Genomic DNA, 16,379 nt, shown 5'->3' with positions numbered 1-16,379 from the left:
CTCTCTCTCTCTCTCACCTTGCCAGCACTGGAAGTAGCTTTACACCAGTCTGTTTATCTCCTGTTTTAACTCCTTGCTCTCCATCGTCTTCCTATACATTGATGTATAACAGATTTACTTGATTAACTTTATACATTTAAAATGGTATTAAAGCAAACCAAAATATTTATTATACTGCAGCTTACCAATTCTTAGATGGGTGGCCTCTCTCTCTCACCTCTCTCTCCCTGACCTCTCTCTCTCTCACCTCTCTCTCCCTGACCTCTATCTCCCCCTGACCTCTCTCTCCCTGACCGCTCTCTCTCTCTCTCCCCCTGACCTCTCTCCCTCTCACCTCTCTCTCCCTGACCTCTCTCTCTCCCTGACCTCTCTCTCTCCCTGACCTCTCCCTCCCCCTGACCTCTCTCTCTCCCTGACCGCTCTCTCTCTCCCTGGCCTTTTTCTCCCTGACCTCTCTCTCTCTCCTTGGCCTCTTTCTCCCTGACCTCTCACTCTCTCCTTGACCTCTCTCTCCCCCTGATCGCTCTCTCTCTCCCTGACCTCTCTCTCTATCCCCCCTGACCGCTCTCTCTCTCCCTGACCTCTCTCTCCCTGACCTCTCTCTCCCCCTGACCTCTCTCTCTCCCCCTGACCCCTCTCTCTCTCCCCCTGACCCCCTCTATCTCTCCCCCTAACCTCTCTCTCTCCCCCCTGACCTCTCTCTCTCACTGACCTCTCTCCCTGACCTCTCTCTCACCTCTCTCTCCCTGACCTCTCTCTCTCTTACCTCTCTCTCCCTGACCTCTATCTCTTACCTCTCTCTCTTCCCCTGACCTCTCTCTCTCTCTCTCTCTCTGACTGCTCTCTCTCCCCCTGGCCTCTCTCTCTCCCCCTGACCGCTCTCTCTCTCCCTGACCCCTCTCTCTCTCCCTGACCTCTCTCTCACCTCTCTCCCTGACCTCTCTCTCTCTCTTACCTCTCTCTCCCTGACCTCTCTCTCTTACCTCTCTCTCTCCCTGACCTCTCTCTCACCTCTCTCCCTGACCTCTCTCTCTTACCTCTCTCTCCCTGACCTCTCTCTCTTACCTCTCTCTCTCCCTGACCTCTCCCTATCTCCCCCTGACCTCTCTCTCTCTCTCTTGCTGACTGCTCTCTCTCTCTCCCCCTGGCCTCTCTCTATCTCCCTGGCCTCTTTCTCTCTGACTGCTCTCCCCCTGACCTCTCTCTCTCTCCCTGACCTCTCTCTCTCCCTGACCTCCCTCTCTCTCCCCCTGACCGCTCTCTTTCTCTCTCCCTGACCTCTCTCTCACTCTCCCTGACCTCTCTCTCTCCCAAATTAAAATTCAAATAAGCTTTATTGGCAGGACCACGTACATGTTAGCATTGCCAAAGCAGTTGAGTTTCTATATGAAAAAGAAGGGTAGGGGGTAATATAGAGGGGAATGGGCATAAGTCCATGTAAAAGATTTTTAAGTCCTCAGTCTTTCATGTCCCTCTCAGTCTGTGACATACTGTCAAATATTGGGCAACAATTTTTACCGTTGGCTCCTCTTCTCCCAGTAGAAATTGGAATTTCCTCTTCTCTGCTATAGAATTGAAGTCTGGGATGAGAGTGGAGAGTCTCTGGAAGTGAGTGTCCCTCACTGATGAGTACTTTGGGCAATGTAGCAGGAAGTGGTCCCTTATCCTCCAGGACCTCCTGGTCACATTGCTGGCACAGTCTACTCTCCCTGGGCTTGTAGGTCTGCCAGTGCCATCCTGATTCGCTTTCCGGGCAGTGGGCGCTCAGTCTATACAGGCTCAGGGTCTGTCTGTTTTTGGGGTCTTGTAGCACTTCCAGGTAAACAGTTAGTTATTTGGAGTTTGTTAGCTCATTTCTCCATTCTCTGACATGTTTTTCTTTGGAGTCATTGATTATGTTTTTTATCTGAGATTTTGTCAGGCCGCATTGTTGAGAGTTTGTGATAGACAAGGTGTTGATGAGTTGTTGCAGGCCAACGGCTTGGACTGGTCTTCACTGTTCAGTAAGACTTTATGGTGGTATGAGTTGGGACTGCTCTTTTGTAGGTGGTCCCAATATGATAGCGCCCTCTTCTGTACTGCGAGAAGTAAGGGAAATCTGCCCAACTCAGACCAGCAAGCACCGTTTGAGGTGCTCCGATGGACTTGGAGGAGGTGCTTGCAAAATTCCAGATGGAATATTTCTGTTGGGCTGGGGTCCCATTTGGATTGGTCTGGGTAGGTGACAGGACCCCAAACTTCACTGCCATAAAGAAGAATTGGGGTGACGACGCTCTCAAATATTCTGAGCCAGACCCTCACTACTGGTTTTAGGTGGTACAGCTGTCTCCTGATGGCATAGAAGGCTCTGCATGCCTTGTCTTTTAGTGCCTCTATGGATGGCTTGAAACTTCCTGATTTGTTGATTTCTAAGCCGAGGTATGTGTAGCTGTTAGTTTTATCAACAGTGCAGTTGTTTAATGTAAAGGATGGGCACTTTGTTTGTTTAGTGTTTTTCTTTTGAAACACCATGATTTTTGTTTTACTTGAGTTGATTGGTAGTGCCCATGTGGCACTGTATTTCTCCAGCACTTTCAGGCTGTCTTGTAGGCCTTTCTCTGTTGGTGACAGAAGTAGGAGGTCCGCATACAGCAGGGACTTCACCCCAGTGTCATGTACAGTGAGTCCTGGAACTGGGGAGGATTCTAGAGCTGCAGCCAGTTCATTGATGTAGATGTTGAAGATGGTTAGACTTAGGCTGCAGCCCTGTCTGACTCCTCGGGCCTGCCAGAAGTGTTCGGTTGTATTCCCATTTACCTTTACACTGCAGCTGTTCTTAGTGTATGAACTCTTGATAACTTCATAACTCCCCTTGACCGCTCTCTCTCTCTCTCCCCCTGACCCCTTTCTCTCTCTCCCTGACCTCTCTCTCCCTGACCGCTGTCTCTCTCTCCCCCTGACCTCTCTCTCTCCCTTGCTTCTCTCTCTCTGTCCCTGACCACTCTCTCCCCCTGACCTCTCTCTCTCTCTTTCTCCCCCTGACCGCTCTCTCCCCCCCTGACCCCTCTCTCTCCCCCTGACCTCTCTCTCCCCCTGACCTCTCTCTCTCCCCCTGACCTCTCTCTCTCTCCCCCTGACCTCTCTCTCTCCCTGACCTCTCTCTCCCTGACCGCTCTCTATCCCCCTGACCCCTCTCTCTCTCTCCCTGACCACTCTGTGTCCCCCTGACCTCTCTCTCTCTCTCGTCCTGACCGCTCTCTCTCCCCTGACCTCTCTCTCCCCCTGAACTCTCTCTCCCTGACTGCTCTCTCTCCCTGACCTCTCTCGCTCTCCCCCCGACCTCTCTCTCTCTCCCTGACCTCTCTCTCTCCCTGACCTCTCTCTCTCCCTGACCTCTCTCTCCCTGACTGCTCTCTCTCCCTCTGACCCCTCTCTCCCTGGCCTGTCTCTCCCTCCCTGACCTCTTTCTCTCTCTCCCTCTGACCTCTCTCTCCCCCTGACCTCTCTCTCTCTTCCTGACCTCTCTTTCTCCCTGACCTCTCTCTCCCTGACCTCTCTCTGGCCCCTCTCTCTGACCTCTCTCTCTGCCCCTCGTCCCTCTCTCCCTGACCCCCCCTCGCTCACTCTTTTTCTCTCTCTGCCCCCCTCTCTCTCTCTCACCTTGCCAGCACTGGAAGTAGCTTTACTCCAGTCTGTTTATCTCCTGTTTAAACTCCTTGCTTTCCATCATCTGCCTATACATTGATGTATAACAGAATTACTTGATTAACTTTATCCACTTAAAGTGGTATTAAAGCAAACCAAAATATTTATTATACTGCAGCTTACCAATTCTTAGATGGGTGGCTGCATTAGTTTTGTTTTTAGGTTTTCTCTTTTATATTCACCTGGTGATCCTGCTAGTAAGTCTGTTGTTTTTCAAAAGAACAAGCTGTCTTGCAGATGTAGCAGTTAGAGGGTTGAATCAAACCATTTAAAACTGGCAAAGGAGGTGGGGTCAGGGGCGGAGCCAGAGGGGGCAAATGAGGTTTTACCTAGAGTGTCAATAATCCTTGCACCAGCCCTGATTACAGGCTGTGTGTAACTTGCTGAGTGGATACTGGCAGCATTGCTAGCAACACCCTGAGAGACCCCGTGTCGAAGGGACACAACATTCCTTATCAACCAGCTATTCACTGCACCCTGATTGGGCAAAGCTTTGCCCAATCAGGGCTCAGAATTCATTGTGCAACGTGCAGTACATTGCAGGGCCTTCAAATTCGGGTGTTCTGCGAACAGGCGATGTTCAGGCTGAACTTTTGTACAGATGTCAGTAGCATGTAGGGCAGTGTACAGGGGTCAGTAGTATGCAGAGAAGTGTACAGAAGTCAACAGTTTATAGGGCAGTGTACAGATATCAGTAGTACGTAGGGCAGTGTACAAAGGTCAGTAGAATGTAGGGCAGTGTACAAAGGTCAGTAGTATGTAGGGCAGTGTACAAAGGTCAGTAGTATGTAGGGCAGTGTATAGAGGTCAGTAGTTTGTGGGGCAGTGTACAAAGGTCAGTAGTATGTAGGGCAGTGTATAGAGGTCAGTAGTTTGTGGGGCAGTGTACAAAGGTCAGTAGTATGTAGGGCAGTGTATAGAGGTCAGTAGTTTGTGGGGCAGTGTACAGAGATCAGTAGTATGTAGGGCAGTGTACAGAGATCAGTAGTATGTAGGGCAGTGTACAAAGGTCAGTAGTATGTAGGGCAGTGTACAAAGGTCAGTAGTATGTAGGGCAGTGTATAGAGGTCAGTAGTTTGTGGGGCAGTGCACAGAGATCAGTAGTATGTAGGGCAGTGTACAAAGGTCAGTAGAATGTAGGGCAGTGTACAAAGGTCAGTAGTATGTAGGGCAGTGTACAAAGGTCAGTAGTATGTAGGGCAGTGTATAGAGGTCAGTAGTTTGTGGGGCAGTGTACAAAGGTCAGTAGTATGTAGGGCAGTGTATAGAGGTCAGTAGTTTGTGGGGCAGTGTACAAAGGTCAGTAGTATGTAGGGCAGTGTATAGAGGTCAGTAGTTTGTGGGGCAGTGTACAGAGATCAGTAGTATGTAGGGCAGTGTACAGAGATCAGTAGTATGTAGGGCAGTGTACAAAGGTCAGTAGTATGTAGGGCAGTGTACAAAGGTCAGTAGTATGTAGGGCAGTGTATAGAGGTCAGTAGTTTGTGGGGCAGTGCACAGAGATCAGTAGTATGTAGGGCAGTGTACAAAGGTCAGTAGTATGTAGGGCAGTGTACAAAGGTCAGCAGTATGTAGGGCAGTGTATAGAGGTCAGTAGTTTGTGGGGCAGTGTACAGAGATCAGTAGTATGTAGGGCAGTGTACAAAGGTCAGCAGTATGTAGGGAAGTGTATAGAGGTCAGTAGTTTGTGGGGCAGTGTACAGAGATCAGTAGTATGTAGGGCAGTGTACAAAGGTCAGTAGTATGTAGGGCAGTGTACAAAGGTCAGTAGTATGTAGGGCAGTGTATAGAGGTCAGTAGTTTGTGGGGCAGTGTACAGAGACCAGTAGTATGTAGGGCACTGTACAAAGGTCAGTAGTATGTAGGGCAGTTTAAAAAGGTCAGTAGTATGTAGAGCAGTGAACAGAGGTCAGTAGTTTGTGGGGCAGTGTACAGAGATCAGTAGTATGTAGGGCAGTGTACAAAGGTCAGTAGTATGTAGGGCAGTGTACAAAGGTCAGTAGTATGTAGGGCAGTGTATAGAGGTCAGTAGTTTGTGGGGCAGTGTACAGAGGTCAGTAGGATGTAGGGAAGTGAACAAAGTTGAGCAGGATGTATTTCAGTGTACAGAGGTCAGTAAGATGTAGGGCAGTGTACAGAGGCCAGTGGGATGTATTGTAGTGTACAGAAGTCAGTAGGATATAGGGCAGTGTACAGAGGTCAGTAGGATATAGGGCACTGTACAGAGGTCAGTAGGATATGTTGCAGTGTACAGAGATCAGTAGAATGTATGGCAAATTACAGAGGTCGTAGTATATAGAGCAGTCTACAGAGGTCATTAGTATGTAGGGCAGTGTACAGGGATCAGCAGGACAGGCGACAGGGTTTAGCAGGGCAGAGGACGAGAGCCAGCATGGCTGAGGGCAGGGGGTCAGTAGAAAAAAACAAAAGGAGAGGAGCGCCGCTAAGTAAAAGGGTTTATTTATTTATTTTTATTTATTTCAGGTACTTATATAGCGCCGTCAATTTACGCAGCGCTTTACATATACATTGTATATTCACATCAGTCCCTACCCTCAAGGAGCTTACAATCTAAGGTCCCTAACTCACATTCATACATACTAGGGACAATTTAGACAGGATCTAATTAACCTACCAGCATATCTTTGGAGTGTGGGAGGAAACCCACGCAGGCACAGGGAGAACATGCAAACTCCAAGCAGGTAGTGTCATGGTTGGGATTCGAACCAGTGACCCTTCTTACTGCTAGGCGAGAGTGCTACCACTACACCACTGTTTATTACAATTGACAAGTAAAAGTATCCACTTACATGTAAAAACGGTATGCTGGGCAAGATGATATATTCCAAAGGAAAGTGGGAGGACAATCACTGGTTCTCAGGGACGCCCCAAACCTATGCCGCAATCTGGCGGAGAGCCAGGACTGCACCCGGCCTGTCTATGCAGAGGAGCGGAGCAGCAACCAAGGAAGCGGCCTGTGATGTCAGTAGCAGGGAGACACACAACGCGTTTCTGAGCGTGCGCAAGGTCCGTACGGCACATGCGCGCTCCAAGTTTTCAAGTGTAAGAGTAGGAGAGAAGTAAAGAACTATTTATAGCAGACCTTTGCTGACTGAAAAACGCTCACAGCTATATTATTAAAAAGCGGTGGGTATATCCCAAACATTCATGTATAATCAGGAAGCTGCAATCTCTAAATATGTAAGAAATATGTGTATATTACATACAAAATATATTTAGAATCTCAAAATTTATATATTCTGTAATAAGTGCATGTAGTACTTAAAAGAATCACTATATCTGGTGGAGACATATCATATAAAAAAGAAAACAATAATTAAAATAATTATATAACAAAAAGCACTAAAGGGACTACCAGATAAGAACAATAAAAGTTATTTTAAAAATAGTCACTAAATAAAAATAAAAAGGATAATTATTGACCTAGAATGCAATATTATAATGGTACATTCCTATAAAAAGAGGGAGGATGGATGATCGAAAAGGCAAAAAAATAATAATAAAATGAAATAATATAGATGCATGAGCACATAATTAAATCAAACCCAACTGCTATACATGATGTGCACAATATGCTAGATAACATGCACATAGGTAGCATCACAAATGGTTGGTACAGGGCGTGTATGGTATATGCTGAATGCACAAGAAATACAACGTGTGCATGCACCTATTATCGCATGCACACAAGTATATAGCAAAAGTGCATAAAATGGAATAATGATAATTATTGCTGGATCACCAATTATGACAGGCAGTATAAACAAAGAACAAAAACAGGAGAAAATTAAAAAATATTTAGAGAATGGTATTAATTTCAAGTTCCTCATTGAGTCCATTGGGGGCAAGCGTGTCAAGGGTGTAAATCCAGAATGTTTTGCGTTCGCATAATCGCGAAAATCGCTCAGCTTCAGATAGACCCTTAGGTATAGATTCGATGACCCACACTCGAGGGCCTGTTGTGGAGCGAGCGTGATACTTTAAAAAATGGCGTGGCACACTATGTTTATCACAACCTACTTCCACCAAACGGCGATGCTTGCCAAACCGTTGTCTTAATGGGCAGATGGTTCGGCCTACATATAAGAGCTTACAGGGGCATATGAGGCAATACACCACATAATCGCTAGAACAATTGTGGAATTTGTCAAAGAGGAAGAGTCTACCTTTATGGGTAAAACTCTTTTGTCCATGATAGACAAATCCACAAGTCAAGCACAATGGTTTATTGCACCTGTACATTCCTACTAGAGGGATAAGACAGAGGGGATTATCTTTAGTCATACATTTTAGCTTACTGGGTGCTATTTTGTTTTTCAATGTGGGAGCCCTTCTGTAAGTGACTTTAGGTCTTTGGCACAAGGTGGTGTTCAAATGGGGGGCTTGCTTTAGGATGTTCCAATGTTTACGGAGTATATGTTCCATCTTTTTGTATTGACTATGGAACCCTGTGACAAAGCGTACCTCTGACTCTTCCAGGGGTTTAATATTCTTAGGTTTCTTGCCCGGAAGATACTGGTTATAGGCCTGTTCTATCAGTTGTGGGGCATAGCCTTTCTCAGTAAATTTATTTTTAAGATGTGTGCTCTGGGTAACATAATCGCAAACTCTTGTACAGTTTTGCCTGAGTCTGCAAAACTGTCCTTTCGGAATATTGTTCTTCCACAATGGATGGTGGCAGCTGTCATAGTGCAGGTAAGAGTTACCTGCAGTAGCCTTAGTATAATTGCGGGAAAAAATTATATCGCCTTCATGGTTGAGCTCTAAATCAAGAAAGGCTAAACTGTCCTTATTCCAGACTGCTGAAAAGGAAAGCCCCAGGTCATTGGTGTTACAATGGATGACAAAGTCATCAATCCGGGAGGGGGAACCATCCCAGATGATGACGATGTCATCAATATAACGACCAAAGAAAACTATGTGTTGGGCAAAGGGGTTATTATTCCAAATAAATAAATTCTCCCAGTGACCCATGGTCAAGTTGGCATAAGATGGGGCAAAGTTGGCTCCCATAGCAGTACCATGGGTCTGTAGGTAGAACTGGCCTTCAAAATGAAAATAGTTGTGAGTGAGGCAAAGTGAGTGAGACGTCGCATCCAGAATAAAGGCAGCCTGTCTGGTGTTGAGCATGGGGTCTGTTAATAAGAAATTCTGCACCGCCAATAGCCCCACATCATGTGGGATGGACGTATATAAAGAATTTACATCAAGGGATAACCAAGAGTAGCTATCAGTCCAAATATAGGGGGATAGAAGTTCCATCAAGTGTGTGGAGTCATGTATATAAGACTGTAAAGCCTAAGCCAAGGGTTGTAAAAAGGAGTCTACATATAGAGAGAACCCACTACTGATGCTATTCATGGAGGTCTGCCAGGTGGATTTTGTGCGTCTTTATGCAGTTTAGGTAAATGATAAAAGTAGGGCGTACTATAGAATTCTTTACGTATAAAGGCAGCCTCCTTTTTGTCGAGAACATGATCAGTAATGGCATGTGTAATGAGGAACTCAGCTTCTGTATGAAAGGAAGGCAGGGGATCACAAGGCAATTTTTGTAGGTTTTGCTATCGGAGAGTAGCCTCATAGCTTCAGCTACATAGGCGGATTTATCTAGAATGACAATTCCTCCGCCCTTGTCAGCTTGCTTAATTACAAGATCTGGGTTATCTAGAAATTGTTTTAGAGAGATTAATTCTCCAGAAGTTAAATTATGCTGACTATATTTTTTATTAACTGGTTTTTGACAAAGTTTTTGGAAATCCGCAAACACAACCCTATAAAAGGCTTAAAAATAAGGTCCCTTTGACTTGATGGGATAAAAGGAAGACTTTGGTTTTAATGATGTATGTGCTACTGGGGGGGATGTTTGAAGATGCTGCGTAAATAACTCATAATTAGAGTCCATACTAACAGGATCCTCAACCTCAACTTCATCATTATACACACTAAAGGGACTATCAGCAAGCTCCTCTAAATTGGTGTCTGTTGAGGTGGGGGAAGGTGAAATAGGAGGCTCAGTGATGTTATTGGATTGTATATGGAAGAACCTTTTTAGGGTAAGATTTCTGATAAACTTATATAAATCCTTAAAAAGCTGGAACGAATTAGGTTGTATGGTAGGAGAAAAGGTAAGACCCCTATTAAGCAGGGAGATATCTTCTTTGGTTAGTTCATAGGATGATAAGTTGAATAATTTTATCGTTTCTGTAGTTTGGCACTGGTGCTTTTGTCTATGGCGTCCTCCCCTACATCCTCGTCGGTGTATTTTCTCTTTTGTCAAGGTTTTGGGTGAGTGCCCCTGTCTAAAAAAGGAGAAAAGGAGAGAGAAGCGGAGTGAAGGGGTATTTCACCCTTCTGAAAGTCACCTAAAAAGAGATCAAGTGAGGAGGAGGGTGGGTTATTATTGCCACTATTGTCACTAGTGGGATGTCCAATATCTACAGTAATGGATAAAGGGACTCCAGGACCAGGTAAGTTACAAGTGGTAAGGGAAGAGGTGTTAGTCCGAAATGAAACAGAACTTGAGGATTTTTAGGGTATAGGGTTAATGCATGATATAACAGAGGATATATCAGTACAAATGTTATTAGAATCCAAAAAGCTAGTGGTCACCTTGTTGGTAGGTGCATCATTTTTAGGGGAAGGAGCTGGAGATCTATGTCTATTCTTAAATCTCTGCTTGGTTGATATTCTCTGAGGTATATGAGTTGATGTTACTGTTAGATTTATTGGGAGGAGATGCATGATCATTATTATTAGTAGCAGCTGGAACAGGACCCTTATGTAGAGCAGTGTGCGTTTTATTAGAGGTATGGGTGAGCACCCTTGAAAAAGGTGATACAGACATAAGTGCTGGTATAGATTTATGATTTTTCCAAGAGAAAACTTTTCCTCGGGAGTAGTCATCCAGATCTCTATGGAATTTTTTAAGCTTGGTTTCAATGAGATAGTTCTCCTTAGTTTTAGTATTCTTTTTGAGTGTATCTAACCAGGTCAATGGAATTTTGCATTGGTGAGCAATAATTTCAGATGAAAGTATTTGCACTTGATTGGACCAATTCATTATATTTGATGTGTCTTTGGCTAGCAATTACCTCTAGCCACTTGGCGGTGCAAAATTCCGCTATACCTTCCCATTGAGCATTGTGGGTGGTATCTAAAAATGAGCAAGTCTTTAGCACCCTCAAGCCTCTATGAGAAATCTTTTCTTGTGTGTATTTCTTTAGAAAGAACTCATCCCACCACTGGGTATTAGCGGAATGAATGAGTCTCTCTAATTTTTTTAATTTCCCACAAAGTGTATATCGATCGGATCGTGTGAGTGTAGATGCAGTACAAAATAGATCAGAAGGTAAAATGGTGTATAGGGTATCTAGTTCCTCAAATTTATGAAATTCTATCTCATTTATCAATTCTATCATGGTAGAGGAAAAATAAAAATAAAAGGGAGAAAAATAAGGATAGTTTAAGAAGAATAAGGACAGTTTAGCCTTTCTTGATTTAGAGCTCAACCATGAAGGCGATATAATTTTTTCCCGCAATTATACTAAGGCTACTGCAGGTAACTCTTACCTGCACTATGACAGCTGCCACCATCCATTGTGGAAGAACAATATTCCGAAAGGACAGTTTTGCAGACTCAGGCAAAACTGTACAAGAGTTTGTGATTATGTTACCCAGAGCACACATCTTAAAAATAAATTTACTGAGAAAGGCTATGCCCCACAACTGATAGAACAGGCCTATAACCAGTATCTTCCGGGCAAGAAACCTAAGAATATTAAACCCCTGGAAGAGTCAGAGGTACGCTTTGTCACAGGGTTCCATAGTCAATACAAAAAGATGGAACATATACTCCGTAAACATTGGAACATCCTAAAGCAAGACCCCCATTTGAACACCACCTTGTGCCAAAGACCTAAGGTCACTTACAGAAGGGCTCCCACATTGAAAAACAAAATAGCACCCAGTAAGCTAAAATGTACGACTAAAGATAATCCCCTCTGTCTTATCCCTCTAGTAGGAATATACTGGCGCAATAAACCATTGTGCTTGACTTGTGGATTTGTCAATCATGGACAAAAGAATTTTACCCATAAAGGTAGACTCTTCCTCTTTGACAAATTCCACAATTGTTCTAGCGATTATGTGGTGTATTGCCTCATATGCCCCTGTAAGCTCTTATATGTAGGCCGGACCATCTGCCCATTAGGACAACGGTTTGGCAAGCATCGCTGTTTGGTGGAATTAGGTTGTGATAAACATAGTGTGCCACGCCATTTTTAAAAAGTATCACGCTCGCTCCACAACAGGCCTTCGAGTGTGGGTCATCGAATCTATACCTAAGGGTCTATCTAAAGCTGAGCGATTTTCGCGATTATGCGAACGCAAAACATTCTGGATTTACACCCTTGACACGCTTGCCCCCAATGGACTCAATGAGGAACTTGAAATTAATACCATCCTCTAAATATTTTTTAATTTTCTCCTGTTTTTGTTCTTTGTTTATACTGCCTGTCATAATTGGTGATCCAGCAATAATTATCATTATTCCATTTTATGCACTTTTGCTATATACTTTTGTGCATGCGAAAATAGGTGCTTGCACACGTTGTATTTCTTGTGCATTCAGCATATACCATACACGCCCTGTACCAACCATTTGTGATGCTACCTATGTGCATGTTATCTAGCATATTGTGCACATCATGTATAGCAGTTGGGTTTGATTTAATTATGTTCACATGCATTTATATTATTTCATTTTATTATTATTTTTTTGCTTTTTCGATCATCCATCCTCCCTCTTTTTTTAGGAATGTACCATTATAATACTGAATTCTAGGTCAATAATTATCCTTTTTATTTTTATTTAGTGACTATTTTTAAAATAACTATTATTGTTCTTATCTGGTAGTCCCTTTAGTGCTTTTTGTTATATAATTATTTTAATTATTGTTTTCTTTTTTATATGATATGTCTCCACTAGATATAGTGATTCTTTTAAGTACTACATGCACTTATTACAGAATATATACATTTTGAGATTTTAAATATATTTTGTATGTAATATACACATATTTCTTACATATTTAGAGATTGCAGCTTCCTGATTATACATGAATGTTTGGGATATACCCATGGCTGATTAATTTATCAGCTGTGAGCGTCTTTCAGTCAGCAGAGGTCTGCTATAAATAGTTCTTTACTTCTCTCCTACTCTTACACTTGAAAAAGGAGTGCGCATGTGCCGTACGGACCTTGCGCACGCTCAGAAACGCGTTGTGTGTCTCCCTGCTACTGACATCACAGGCCGCTTCCTTGGTTGCTGCTCCACTCCTCTGCATAGACAGGCCAGGTCCCGTCCTGGCTCTCTGCCGGATTGCGGCATAGGTTTGGGGCGTCCCTGGGAACCGGTGATTGTCCTCCCACTTTCCTTTGGAATATATCATCTTGCCCAGCATACCGTTTTTACATGTAAGTGGATACTTTTACTTGTCAATTGTAATAAACCCTTTTACTTAGCGGCGCTCCTCTCCTTTTTGTTTTTTTCTTTGATGGATCTGAGCTGACTTCACTCCAGAGAAGAGCGGCCCTTTGTGAATATCCTGATACTGTGTCTCACAAGAAAATCCTTATATCCGGTGTCTTGCAACATATCGTTTATTCCTTATGGATTTTTCCTGAACAATGGACTGCTTTACAGCACCTGACAACTTTAATCAAACATCACTCATGCTACACCTGGATTAATTCAGGATATGACTTTCTGATTCATTTATAGTAACTTGCTTCACTACCTCTGAGCGCCAGTTTATTTTTATTTTTAGGGGGTCAGTAGGGCAGAGGACAGGGGGTCAGTAGGTTTGAGAACAGGGGTCAGTAGGGATGTGGACAGGGGTTGGTAGGATGGAGGATTGGGGGCCAGGAGGGCAGAGGATAGGCAATTTTAGGAACGTATCCAAACATGCCTGAGCTCATTGCGTCTCTGCACAGCTCTGCAGGTGGAGGAGGAACACTTTAGGCTGAGGTTTGGCAATACAGGGATGCAAACGTGATCTACCCATCACCTGTCCTCGATGGCAGGTAGATTGTGATCAATAGGTTGCCAACCTTGGGCTTATATTGCAATCTGCTTCTACAACTGGGAACAAAAGATGACTTCCTTTATCTACCCAACAGTATAGGCTTAAAAATAGCCATATCTAACATGTAACAGAAACTGCAGTAATTTTTTTTTTGGAACAGTTTTCTACAAATAATAACTGTGTGCATAGAATCTGCATCAGCCATGTTATCACATGAAAAGGCACTTTCAGTCCTTAATCTCTCATGCACTTCATTCAGGATGTACTTTTGGACTCCTTCATCAGTTACAACAGCTTATGCAGTACACTTTCCCATACATTCACAATTATATAGTAACTCACTCAGTACTTACCACCAGACAAGGTCCAGAAAGAGCTTGGCCATGCTCCCGGTGACCATCAGATAGGGAAAAGTGGAAGACAGAGAGAAAGCTCTAACAGAATATGTGTTCCCCCTGCCACCTATATAATTGTTTAAGAGGCATCTTCCTGTCTCTCCTGGCCAAGTACTGTTAGGGATATTGTCTGGTGGAGTAGGTTTAGGTGATATCACAGAGTACGCACTTTACAAAGAAACTGACGCTGTACTGGTTTATTGAATTAATGTTTTCTTCTTTTATACCATAAGTACTGAAGGCGTAAATTCAGTTAAACCAATGAAATAACACAACCTTGAGGTGGTTTTGAAAAAAAAAATAGGGCATGTTTACATTTCAGTATAAGTTGACATAACAAACATATGGTATTGATTACACTTTCAGCTGACTTGTTTGGTGAAAGGTTTTCTGATGAAACATCAGCTTTACATTGCATAGACATATAATATTTCTCACAATTAAAACCCCCAGCATTGGTATCAGTGCATGCAATATTAGGCCCAGCATTGGTGTCAGTGGATACAGAAATAACCTCCAGCATTGTTTTCAGCAACAGCAATAACAATTCCTAGCATTGCTGCTACTGCACACAGTAATAATCCCTGCACTGGTGTCAATAGATGCAATAATAACCTCCATCATTAGTGTCAGTGGCAGCAATACTATACTGCGCATGGGTATCAATAAATGCAATAATAACCCCAGCATGGGTTTTATGGAATGCAATAATAACCCTCCCACAGATGTTAAACCGCAAAAATAAACCATACACTGGTGTCAGAGACCACAATAACCAACCAGTTGCATTGGTGCACAGCTGTAGTACTATTCAAACCCCCTAATTGGTGGTCCATGGCAGGGAAAATTTTGCGCATACACTTATCCTATCACATTTTGGAGGCACTGGAGCACCAGGACAGTGGAAACACTGAGCTCAACTGGGGGCCCGTGCAGCTTTAAAGTTAATTTAAGCCTAAATAAATAGAAGGACTTTAAATCCCACCCCCAATTCAACTTGCTTACCATTGTGTATAAATAGATTTTCCTGGGCCCCATCGGATCACCAGAGGGGCCCAGGAGGTGATAGCAGAAGAGGGACTTTATTTCCATTTTCTTGTGCCTAGGCACCACATCCATGCCGCACGCGGCACAAGATAAATAGTTCCGGCCGAGGCTGCCCACTGCCTACTATGCCTGGCGGAGTGAATCATTTGTAAAGGCTGTGAACTGAGGGGGAGACTGATGAGAAATGGCTGAGAGGGCTCGGCAGGGCTCTTCAAGGTAGTGGTGCACAGACAAGGGGCACACAGTGATACTGTCAGGAAGGTACAGCTCCCAGACTTTCCAACTGTGTGCCTATGATCACTATAATTATGATGATCACAGCACACACATTACTGGGTCAGTGTCACTTGGCTGTTGGGTACTGACTTTGTTAACTTTATGGCTGTACCACTCAGTCTGTAACACTCAGTACAGCCATAATAAAGTCAGTACCCAACAGCTATGTGACAGTGACGCAGTAAAGTGTGTGCTGTGCTGTGATCATCATAATGATAATGATCATAAGCATGAGATTATGTGGAATGTGACAGATCAGAGGTAGCCTGATGTAAATGGACACAAGTGCATTTACATCTGGCCACCCATAGAGACATCACAAGCTAACCCCTGTCTGCTGTGTGCTATATGTGGACACAGACTGAGCAGGCATGGATGTTAAAACACTGACATCTTTCCTATTTGGCTCCAATTCAGCAGGGAATCTGCTCACGAATCCCCTGCTGAGCGAAGTTTATAACAGACTGGAGAAAGATATATATCACTTAACCACTTGCTTACTGAGCACTTAAACCCCCCTCCTGCCCAGACCAATTTTCAGCTTTCAGCGCTGACGCACTTTGAATGACAATTGCGCGGTCTTTCAACACTGTACCCAAATTAATTTTTTATCATTTTTTTTCCCACAAATAGAGCTTTCTTTTGGTGGTATTTAATCACAGCTGGGATTTTTATTTTTTGCTAAACAAACAAAAAAAGATGGAAAATGTTGAAAAAAAAATCATGTTTCATGGTTTGTTATAAAATTTTGCAAACAGGTCATTTTTCTCCTTCATTGATATACGCTGATGAGGCGGCATTGGTGGCCACTGATAGGCTGCACTGATAGGCACCGATAGGCACAGTTAAGGCGGTACTGATAGGCACAGAT

At 43.7% G+C, this 16,379-nt stretch overlaps 1 protein-coding gene across 2 annotated transcripts in view; it reads left to right on the top strand.

Annotated features, from left to right (window-relative positions):
• SI (sucrase-isomaltase) overlaps window positions 1-16,379 on the top strand; it is a 470,126-nt gene that overhangs the window by 53,695 nt on the left and 400,052 nt on the right. The gene's annotated exons all lie outside the window — the stretch shown is intronic.

This window comes from Aquarana catesbeiana, linkage group LG04 (assembly GCF_042186555.1).
Source record: "Aquarana catesbeiana isolate 2022-GZ linkage group LG04, ASM4218655v1, whole genome shotgun sequence".
Classification (NCBI taxonomy): Eukaryota; Metazoa; Chordata; class Amphibia; order Anura; family Ranidae; genus Aquarana; species Aquarana catesbeiana.
Note: the sequence above shows the minus strand (reverse complement) of the source record. Positions and strands in the feature narration are given on the sequence as shown.